Below are 10,190 nucleotides of genomic sequence, written 5' to 3'. Positions count from 1 at the left end.
AGCAGGAAACCTGTCACAAAAAGCCCTGTACCATGCTAGGCTGATGGGTGTCTCCGAGGGGTTGATCTTCCTTTCAGGACAGGCTGGAAGAAACATGTCTGTCTTGTAAATGCCATTGCAGAAGGGATAAAATGTCTTTCAGCGTCACCAGAGACAGCACTGTATGACTTTGCCTCTTCAGATACGAGGTTACAGGGCAGCAGGCCATCTTCAGCTGTCAGACACGGAGAACAAGTGGTGCCCTCCTCTTCTGGCTTCTTTCAGGCTTGATTCTTCCTTATGACATTCAGATCTTGCTCTCCTTTTGCTACAACCAGGGTCACGGCTGGCTCAGGAGCTGGGCTTTGACAGGGGTAAGTCCTTGCTTGCAAACAGTTCCTTTACAGCTCCCGTCAGACTCACTGCTGTGGCATTTGGGGCTTTTGCTATGATCCTGCTGCTGCCACCACGTTGCAGTTGCCTGCCTTCAGCAGAAACATCTCACACAGATCTCAGCCCTGCATTATCTCAGCCTGACTCTGTGGTTTTGGGGGGGAAATCGGAGTGGGAGGGAGGTTGTGGAGCCCCAGTAAGAGGCACACTCCCCACATCCAGCCTCATGCTGCGGCTGGAAATTGTCTTGCAGGTGTCACCGGTCCGTGGGATGGGATGGGGAAAACCTAACAGGCCTTATCTCAGCTGGGGAAAAGAGCTCTGTAATTAGGATAAAGCCCTACAGCTGCCAGCTTTGTAATTTCTTTTCTGCTTTCTTGTTACAGGGAAGTGAGTTGTGTCATCCGCTCCTCAGAGGATGAAAGTTTTGTTGTCTGAGGCTGGATTGCACCCGGGAGTGTGGTCTGGCCATCAGATGGAGAAAAGGGCAGAGGATAGTGACAGCTGGGCAGGTTTTTCAGCAAAAAATAGAAGACGAGGCCACCTTTTCTAATGAAAAGGAGGGAGATGAGGAGCTGGGGAGTATGTGTTACAGTCATTAGCACTGAGTTTAAAAGAACCGGCAGCGCCCTGTATTTTAAAGTCCGGTCAGTAGCACTTAATAGCCCTGGCTTCCCGCAGAACTCCCTCAGCCTGTTTGCAGTTGCTCCCGGCAGTGAGACTGGTAGATTTATATGATTTTACGGGGGTACAAAAGAGTCGCTTTGGAGCGCGGCACTGTTTCCCCTTAATGGACTGTGTGACAAAACAAATTTCAGTGGTGTAAAAGTGCCCAGGCTGCTGGACCAAAGTAGTCCATTTGCAACACCCCACGGTGAGTGAAAGCTACAGGACTAGTTATAGCCATGCTGAAAGGTAGCAGAAGAGGTGATCACACCAGGCACTTATAAAAGGACAGATTTATCGCACTGGCCTGTGCATTATAAAGAATATCGTTCTTTTGGCTCCTGAACTCAGCCTAATGTTAAACAGGCGGTGTGCTGAGTGTTGCACAGGACATTGCAGACAGGATATCTCCATCAACCACCCTTCAGGGAACCTGTGTCTGTTACTGACCCGCTTGTGCAAGGGCATATTTCTTCCTTCAAAATGGTTCAGTCCCTGCGAGGAAGCAAAGTAGTCCCCGGGAGGTGGCCAGGTCCCCTGGGAGCAGCGTGGCCTCTGAGCCGTGGGGAAGTTGTAGGAGGCAGGTTGTGAGCAGGGAAGGATGCACAAAGGGTGGCTCTGGCAGAAGAGGCATAGCACGCGGTAGGGAGGGAGAGGAGGTCTTACAGGTGAGGCTGAGACGCAGCCACAGCTTGTAGATAAATGCCCAGGTGTGGGTATGGACCTTTATGTCATGGTGTCAAGCACTTTCCCTTAAATATTTCATGTTGCATCTTTTTTTGGAACTGCAGGATTTCTCCCCTTGAGGAAGGTTGGGAGGTTCAGCAATGGCTCTGTCAAATTTCATTTTCACTTTCTGTCTATGCTGAACAACCAGGGAATCTGGATTGATGGACTGGTGTTACAGCTGACTCCTGACAGGCTTTAATTTAGACAGCGCAGATATGGGTGCAGTGTCTGGTGGACATATTACTTGGACTTTAGGAATGAGATACATCTATTCCACTTTTGTAACTTACTACAGAAGATGTCTACAGCTAAGGTAGCAGTCCAGTGCCCAGGCGGGGAGAGGAAAAACACCAATAGGTTACAATACATTTTATCTGGTGGTAGATGCTTAATGTAGACCAGCCAAAGGTGTCCTTGTTGACTGAAGAGGAATTGAGCCAGCTAGCTCAGCTGTAGATAGCACCAGCAAGGTGGGCTGGGTTAGGTGTGGGGAGCTGAAATGCACTGTGTGGACAGAAATGGTTTTGGTTTTCCCATGAGCTTAAAGGAGGATTGAAGTTCAGACGATACCTCCACACTCTCTTAAGTACATGCCCTCACGCAGAGCAGGAGAGCAGTCACTCTACCCTTGTGGACACATGACCAAAGCAGAAGTTACGCATGTCAGGTCTGTCCAGATCTAAACCAATGTGGGCTTGTTCTCCCTTAAGCCCTGTGGCTATCATTGGAGAAAGGTGACTTCTAATTCTCCAGTTTAGACTCCAGTTCAGCCACCTGATATAAGACCAACAGTTTTGATATTGAGCTGAAATCTCATCTAAGTCCCCATGTATGAGTGATCAGCCATACACAAGCACCCTCAGAAGGCAGAGATTCAGCTGGGAGTGTGGTGTTGGGATGACTTTGAAAGAGTGGGATATACGTAGAGGGGCGTGATCCCTGCTCAGGTCTCCAAAACAACCCAGTCTGCAGATGCAGATGTCTGAGAGTCTGCAAACTGTGAGTAGCCAGGCTGGAAACATTGGGTACACCCACTCTGCTGCAAGTACACGGGAACTGGAGTGTTGTTCCTGGGGTCCCACAGCATCTGTGGCTTCTGTGGTGTAACCCAAAGGTAATGCAGCGAGGAAAGGAACTAGCTGAAGCCAGAAGTTTGAGAGCCTTCTTCGTGGCTACTGGAGCGGCTGCCTAAACCAGGCAACAAAAAGATCCTGTTGCATTTTGCAGCTAAACTTCTTCCTCTGCCGTGCTGGTCTGCATATCCACAGGAACAGCTCAGGGTGGCAGTGCTGCCTTGCGGTTTGAACCATTCCCTGGGTTGATTTCCTTTTCTTGCTGACACGGGGGGAGTTGTATCCCCAGAGTGAGCATCAGGGGTTTCATATGAAAAAAAACCCTACAGATGCAAACTGCAGAAATCTGTGTCCCGCCATGCTGGGTTTAATTAAGGGCACGCTGAAAAAGTCCCTCTTTGGTAACACCTCTCTGCAATCACGCTGTGTTGGAATTCAAGTGGCTTTATGGCAAGGCTGAGTTTGGGCTCACATCTGGCAATATGAAATCACAGCCCTGTAGGGAGAGAAGGTTATTTCTATTTTCTGCATTTGGAGTGTCTACGTGTGCCAAACACACGTTTCTGCTACAACTGGTAGAAAGACAAAAATGTGTAACCGCTGTAGGAAGCATCAGAAGGGAGCAATGTGAAATGCCACGCCATTGATTGTTAGTGCTGCCTAGTCCCAAACGAAAGCATAGCCTTTGAAGGACAGCACTTCATCTCAACGTCCTCTGGCTGGGAGGTGGCAGTGGCACATGTATCTGGTACGGACACGGCCTTGTGGTGCACTGTTTTCTATTCCGCTTGTGGTCCCTGCACTGACCCATCTCCTGGGAACGACTGACAGTGTCTCCTGTGTTTGAGAAACTTCAAGCAGCTGATATATGGATGCAAAATCGCCTACTAAATATGTTTCATTTATATTCCTGTGTAATTTATTATCTATGAAATCTATTTATCTAATATAATCTACCTACCTACCTAGTTAGGTACAGTTGTATAAATAGAGGTTATGGGACATTTTTCCTAGGCATGTCCACTTTATCCACCCAAAAATAATTCTCCAGCTTGATTTTAAGAATTTCCCGTATTGTTTCCTGGATTTCCAGTATTGTCTGACTTAAGGTATCTATGCTGCACAGTTACCTTTCCCCTGAACAGCAGCTGTGGTGCTGTGGGGATTCTCTGTGCCTTTTATATTGAACCTGTGGCCCATGTGCTTAAAAGCACACATATTTGTTCCTGGCAGAAATAAGGCAGCCCTCAAGATGTATAAAGAGATATAGAAATACATTTATGTATCTATTTATGAATCATAAATCCAAACGCCCCCCCTGTTTACAGTGGCTGGCTGTCAGTTTAGTGGTGGGGAGTTTCGGGAGCCCTGGTAGGAAGGTGCCCAGTCGCAGGCATCCTGCCGCGTGTCACGGCGTATAAGTGAGTACGCATATACAGCTGTGTGCTCCCTCTCTGTAAGGCATCACTCGGGATTATTCCAGCCTCAGAGGTAACATCCCATGCTGGCACAGTGGCAGATCTAAGGCCTGAAATATCCTTGAAGCTTTGTTGATTTGGGAAGAAAAGCATTTCTGCTTGTTCTAGGCAGCATCGGGGCTTCCCTTGAGCTTTGGCAATGCCCAGGGCAGGCAGTTGGCTTTTGAATCATGACTTCTGCTCCTTGTCCAGCTGGAGGCTTCCCTCGCCAGCTCCTTCCCCCTTGCTGTGCTTTCGATCTGCTCTTTGTGCAGTGAAGTAGTAACCCTGAGCCATGAGGGGATTGATGGTTGTGCTTACAAAGCAGAGTGTCAGCTGTGCTTAGGCAGAGCAGGTCGTGGTGGTGGATGACCGTCTCCACTTGTTTCCAGATCTGTTTTCTACAATGCTATGGCTATGTGGAGTCAAACCTGGTGTTGCCCAAGGGGAAACAGCTCCATCAGAGAGAAAATCTCCTTTCTGTTCCTGCCCTCACTTTCCGTAAGCGTAAAACAGCAGAGATATTTTGCCAAGGCTTTGGAGACTCTTTGGCTGGAAATAAAAAGAACGCGAAGCACAAAGAATAAGAAGTAGCAATGTGTAAAATGGAGCCAAACACTGTTTTTCTAGGATTTGCAAACCCCACAAAATCCAGGCAGGGCATTTTATCCCTCAGAGAAGGGACAGCATTTGGTTTTTCTGGGGGATGAGAGATTCTGTCTACTGTGTGCAGCACAAGTCTCCTCTGCTGCGCTGCTCCTGCTGCTGCCAGAAAGGGAGCACAAAGGCTCCTGTTTAGTAGACATGGCCAAGAATTTCTCTGAAACATCAGATGTCAAATCAACATTTTCAATCTCTTCGCTCTGCCTGAGTTGCTTTTCCTTCATGTTTCTTTCACTGCTTTTCTCCTTCTAAATCCTCCCCCTCCTTCTCCCTGATCAAACCCTTTCTCTCATGGCAAACATCATTACTACAGCAGGCAAGATGAAATACGCCTCAGTCTACCTCAATCCCAGTGCAGACAGAAACCCAAGAGAGAAGGGCAAAGAACAGCAAATAAGGAGGTTTGCAGAATGCCAACACAGCAATGGCAGTGAGAAATACAAGACAGAGCTGTTAACCACACAAGGAAATAAATGCTCCCGTGGGAAAAATCATACACTAATGCCTATTAGCTTAATAGCCCTGTGGTTTAGGCAGAGGGCTGAGAGACGGGAGGTCTGGGCTCTGCGTGCTGCTCTGCTGCAGCCCGGCTGTCGCCTGGGAGGCTGGATGCTTGCTCTGCCCTTGGTTGCCTTTGCTTTTGGCTTTGCCACTTTTCAGTGTAAAATAGGAACCGGTTTCTTCTGCGGTTGTCAGACACAGGCAGAGGCCAGCAATACCGGGAGGAACCCCCGCTGTTGGATGAAGGAGTTACCGTGTGTGTGTGTACATATGTGTGATGGCCAGATCTCTCCCCCCGTGTGGTTCTTCCTCTCTCATCTCTCTCTCTGTCCAGGCCGGAGCTGAGTAAAGTTCTCCAGAACTTCTCTTCTGGAAGAGATTGCACACAACGTGCCCAGTCCACAATCAAAGTGCTCCCCAGGTGTTCTGTTGGTTGGAAGGAGTCTGGGGACTGAACTTCAGAGCAAAAAGGCCATGGAGAAAAGAGAATTAAATGGAAGCAAATGGCAAAGCCAGCCCAATTGGGAGCAGGAGATAATCAACACTACCAGTTTACCAGGAAGGTTTATGAAGGAAGGAGAGCAAAGCTTCCCTTGGAGAAAAAGTAAAGAGGCAGATTATGATATACTTTATTTCATAGTGTTTCCTGAAAAAGAGCCAAGGGCATTGTTTTCTACTTTAATATTTTGTGTTAAACATTAAAGGGATGAAGGCAAGGAGCCTGAGTAGCTATGAGTTAATCTGAAAAGCAGAGATTTTTAGGCTGGGGAGTAGAGGGACTTTATTGGTTATTATTAGACTTTTCGGCTCACAATGGACAAGTCAATATTTTTTTTCTTTTGACTGCTGCTGTTTCCTCCTCCAATTGTTAAATCCCCCTCTGCCTCAAAATGCCCTACTTTGAACAGAGTCTGCTTGTACCTAGCAAATGGCCCAAGGATGCTGAGAATTGAGTCACTTGGGCCTCAGCAGGTCAGTAACTCAGTCTGAGCACTACGCAGGCTGGATTTGGGGAGGTGTGGGGTTAGTAAGGGATAAACACCCTGCTCTAGCTGTTAACACCAGGTTTTTGGGGCAAGAACTTATCAGCTCCCAGCATCCTTTTGCTGTGGGAAGGATGAGACCTTATTGAGGAGGAATAAGGGGATGAAATTCTGTGTTACAGACTACGAATGTTCTGGGCAAGAAATTTTAGAGAGTGGTTGAATGGAGGTCCTACTAGTAACTCGAGTTATGAGACTTTTCTCATTTCAGGTTTAGCCTTCTAAGGCTGCCAGGAGTTAATGCAGAAGTAATTATTGGGCAGTGGGTAGACGGTGATATGATGAACAGGCTCAGGCACCCCAGGGGAAAGAAGGGTCTCTAATGATGAGGGTGTTGCCAAACACTGCAAAAGGCTTCGTCAAGCCGAATGTTACAATTAGCTGTTGTTCGCTACTGCTCCCTGCGTTGCTTAAAAAGGAAGGGCAAGGTTTCCTACACTTGGAAACTTCTGCAAGTGTTGGGGTGAATTTTGAATAGATATCAAAAAAAAAGAGAAAAGGTGAAATTTAATATTTTTCCTCTTATGACCATGTCGTGTCAGATTTACTGCCTTGCAGTGGCTGGCAAGAAACTTATTAGGAAATAATACTGCTACCTCAGAGCTGGGGTATTAATTTTTAATCGATTACTGCTTTGTGATGATGATGGAAGTGGAATATCAAAGATGGGCGAATAGTGTAGCACATGCCCTTGCTATTCTGGAAGCGCACGCTGAGCCCTAAGCTGTTCTCAAGGCTTGTCTTTCCCAGCTGGCTGAAATAAGCCAGTGCCAGCCTTTTCCTGCATCCTGTTAGCGTGTGAACATCTCCCAGTCTCTAATGTGTTCATTATCACCGTGCCACCGCAGGGTGATGGATGAGGAAGCAAAGGCAGGAGGGAGACTTAAACCCTTTGGTTCCAGTGGGAATGAATCACCGAAAGATAGTTTATGGAGTTGATGAAAATGAATAGAAATCCCCTGGCAGAGGAAGGGAGCTGGATCTGCATCACTCCATGATCTGAAAGGGACAACCAAAGCATAGCACAGGCCACCCAGTGTATATAGGGATGTTTTGGGAGAGGACTGCGGTGTGCAACTACTACCAGAGCAGCATGAGCACGTGCCCCTGCATCCTGCCAGCGTCTCATCATGACCTCTGTGCTGACAGCCCAGTGCCATTCACTTGTGTGCATCACCAGGATCCAGCTCTGCCATTCCGGTCTCTCTGGGCTTTCCCGTACGGTGGGTACCCGAGGCTCCAGCCTGCCCCAAACGCTCTCCGAGGACTCTGGCTGGAAAAAGAGCTGCTCTTTCCTCCAGGCTGCCACCTCTACCAGCCAAACATGTTCTTCACTGCTAAGTGAAGCATCTGTTGTCTACACATGGTAAGACTGAAAAGCCAGTACCTGAGGATAAAATATGAAGGGGAAAAAATTGCTTCAGTTGCAGCTGCCAGTGGGGAGCAGCATGTAACCAGGGAGACTGAAAGCTGGTCAGAGGAATACCACCCCTCAGGCCCTCACTGGGTAACGTCCCTGGCAAACCATACTTGCCACAAATAGTCAAATATCTTGCTTTTTAATATCTCACCTGAGGAAATGGCCCCTCCATCCCCCCTCCCACATTTTGCCACTAATGTGAATCATGACTGCTATTTTCCTGCAGTGAGCTGTATTTCTTCTTGGAAACATCTCTTGCAGTCTTGGAGCAACAAACTTTGGCTTTCAAAGCGCAGGTATGATCAGAGCTTCTGGTGGTGGGAGGACAGTCATGTGCATACATATATGCACAGATGTTACTTACAAACAAATTAGGGTTTGTTTTCCAAAAGGAATTAATGCCTGATTTTTGGTGTGTTTGGCTTTGTAAGCTTAACACATCTTTCTAATGTGGTAATTCACAAAAAAGTTTTCAACCCACCTTAGACTAAATCTGTTATCTCGGCTATATCGCTGCTTGCTTCAGTGTGGACTAGGGACACCTTCTCCAAAAAACACAGGAAGAAAGAGCACACTGCAGTTGACAGATGCAATGGATTGGTACTTTGTGAGTGAGTGTGTGTGTGTCTATGTCCACTTCATCCTCAGAAACCATGGATCTGCAGCCTATTTGATGAAAGAACTTTGTAGCTCAAATAACAAAGCCAGCAAGCAACAACAGGAAGTGTAAACCATTTTTTTTTTCCCCCTCTGTTTTTCTTTTGGCCTTTCTGATTCATAAAGAAATTCTCCAGTCAATCCAAGTGCATTTGTATAAACATAAGTTGGCAAGGAAAACACAGGTTAAAAGCAATGCAGTGAGTTGCTGTCTGAAGCTTGCTTCATTCAGAACGGTTATTTGCAATGTACCAGATTGTAGAAATACAGGGTGTTTCACATAGGGCCACACTGCAATCTCTCTCCCTCGATGGCAAGTTTTGGAGCTCAATGAAATCACAAAACCAACTTTGCTCCCTTCTTGCAGATGTGCTTTTTTAGGGGGTCACAGGTGGAGGGAAAAGTTAGAGGTAAGTGTGCTTTCAGCCTCTCCTTCCGTGGGGCTCACAGCAAGCACTAACCAAGGTTGTAGCTCCCTGCCTCTTATACAAGACAAGTAATAGCGCACCTTAAAACAAATTATATGCAGTCACAGACTTCAGCTTTAAAAAGTTCCCAATGGCCCTTGTGACTTAGCACGGGCAAGAGGCCAGAGCCGGGGAATTCAGGGGGATGGTCCACCGGGAAGGGGCTGCCAGATTTGGTTCCACCTCAAAAAAGGACTCTCTGGGAAGAAAAATCACCTTGTTGCTTCCTGTTCTCAAGAAATGGAGACATGGAAAAGGCTTCCCAGTTCTCACCAGTCCTACCTTCTTGTCTGAGTCCTTGGTGCTCGTTGAAGGACTGAAACCAGCTCGTGGAGCACCTGACCCCAGTGGGAGCCAGATTTCACTCTTCTGATTTACTCAAGTTAGAATTTATCCCCTAGAAACTGTCTGAGAGCATCGTCTGTCACTGCCACATTTAGGTTTGGGTGGATGAGTATCATCTCTGGCCACATGGACAACGCTGTCACTGGCCAGTCTGGCCTGGAAGAGAAAGGAGAAATCTGCAATTTCAGAGGGAGAAACATCTACTGGCTGGACACTAAGTGTGTTAGGCTCTTCAAAAAGTGGCCCGTTTTTGCCAATTCTTTTTCTGAAGGATCAAAAGCAATTCAAGAACACAGAAAAGAGGGAAAATAGAACTGGGACTTATAAGCAAAAAACCTCTATTTTGTATCAGGTCTAAACCCATCCTCTGGTTTATATTTCACTGCTCATCTTGGGGGAAAATTCAGTCCTAAGGTTTGCCTTCTCTTCTGCACTGAACACAGCAATTATGTTCATCTTATTCAGATTCCAGACTCAATTTTTCTTCCTTTTTCTAAGGCCTGTGCTGTTATTTTCCATCCAGCCGCTCTTGAAGGTAGAAAACGTGTATTTGAGAGGCTGACTTGATTTGCTCTTTCCCTTGGGGAATAATGGATGTCATGGTGTTTAGAAAAATGAAAAGAAAAAGAAAACTTTTCCATGCACCAAAGGGTGTGGGGAGAAAACCATTTAAAACCCCCACATCCTAAATACTGTAATCTAGAGCTGACAAAGATGGTCACAGACTTATTTTCTTCTTTTGGCTTAACCTTCCTTTATCCAATACAAAAATTTCTCATAACTCCTGTCTCTCCAGG

The sequence above is a fragment of the Charadrius vociferus genome, unplaced genomic scaffold (genome assembly GCF_000708025.1).
Source record: "Charadrius vociferus isolate BGI_N301 unplaced genomic scaffold, ASM70802v2 scaffold385, whole genome shotgun sequence".
Lineage (NCBI taxonomy): Eukaryota > Metazoa > Chordata > Aves > Charadriiformes > Charadriidae > Charadrius > Charadrius vociferus.
The sequence above is the reverse complement of the archived record's forward strand: the minus strand, read 5'-3'. Positions refer to the sequence as shown.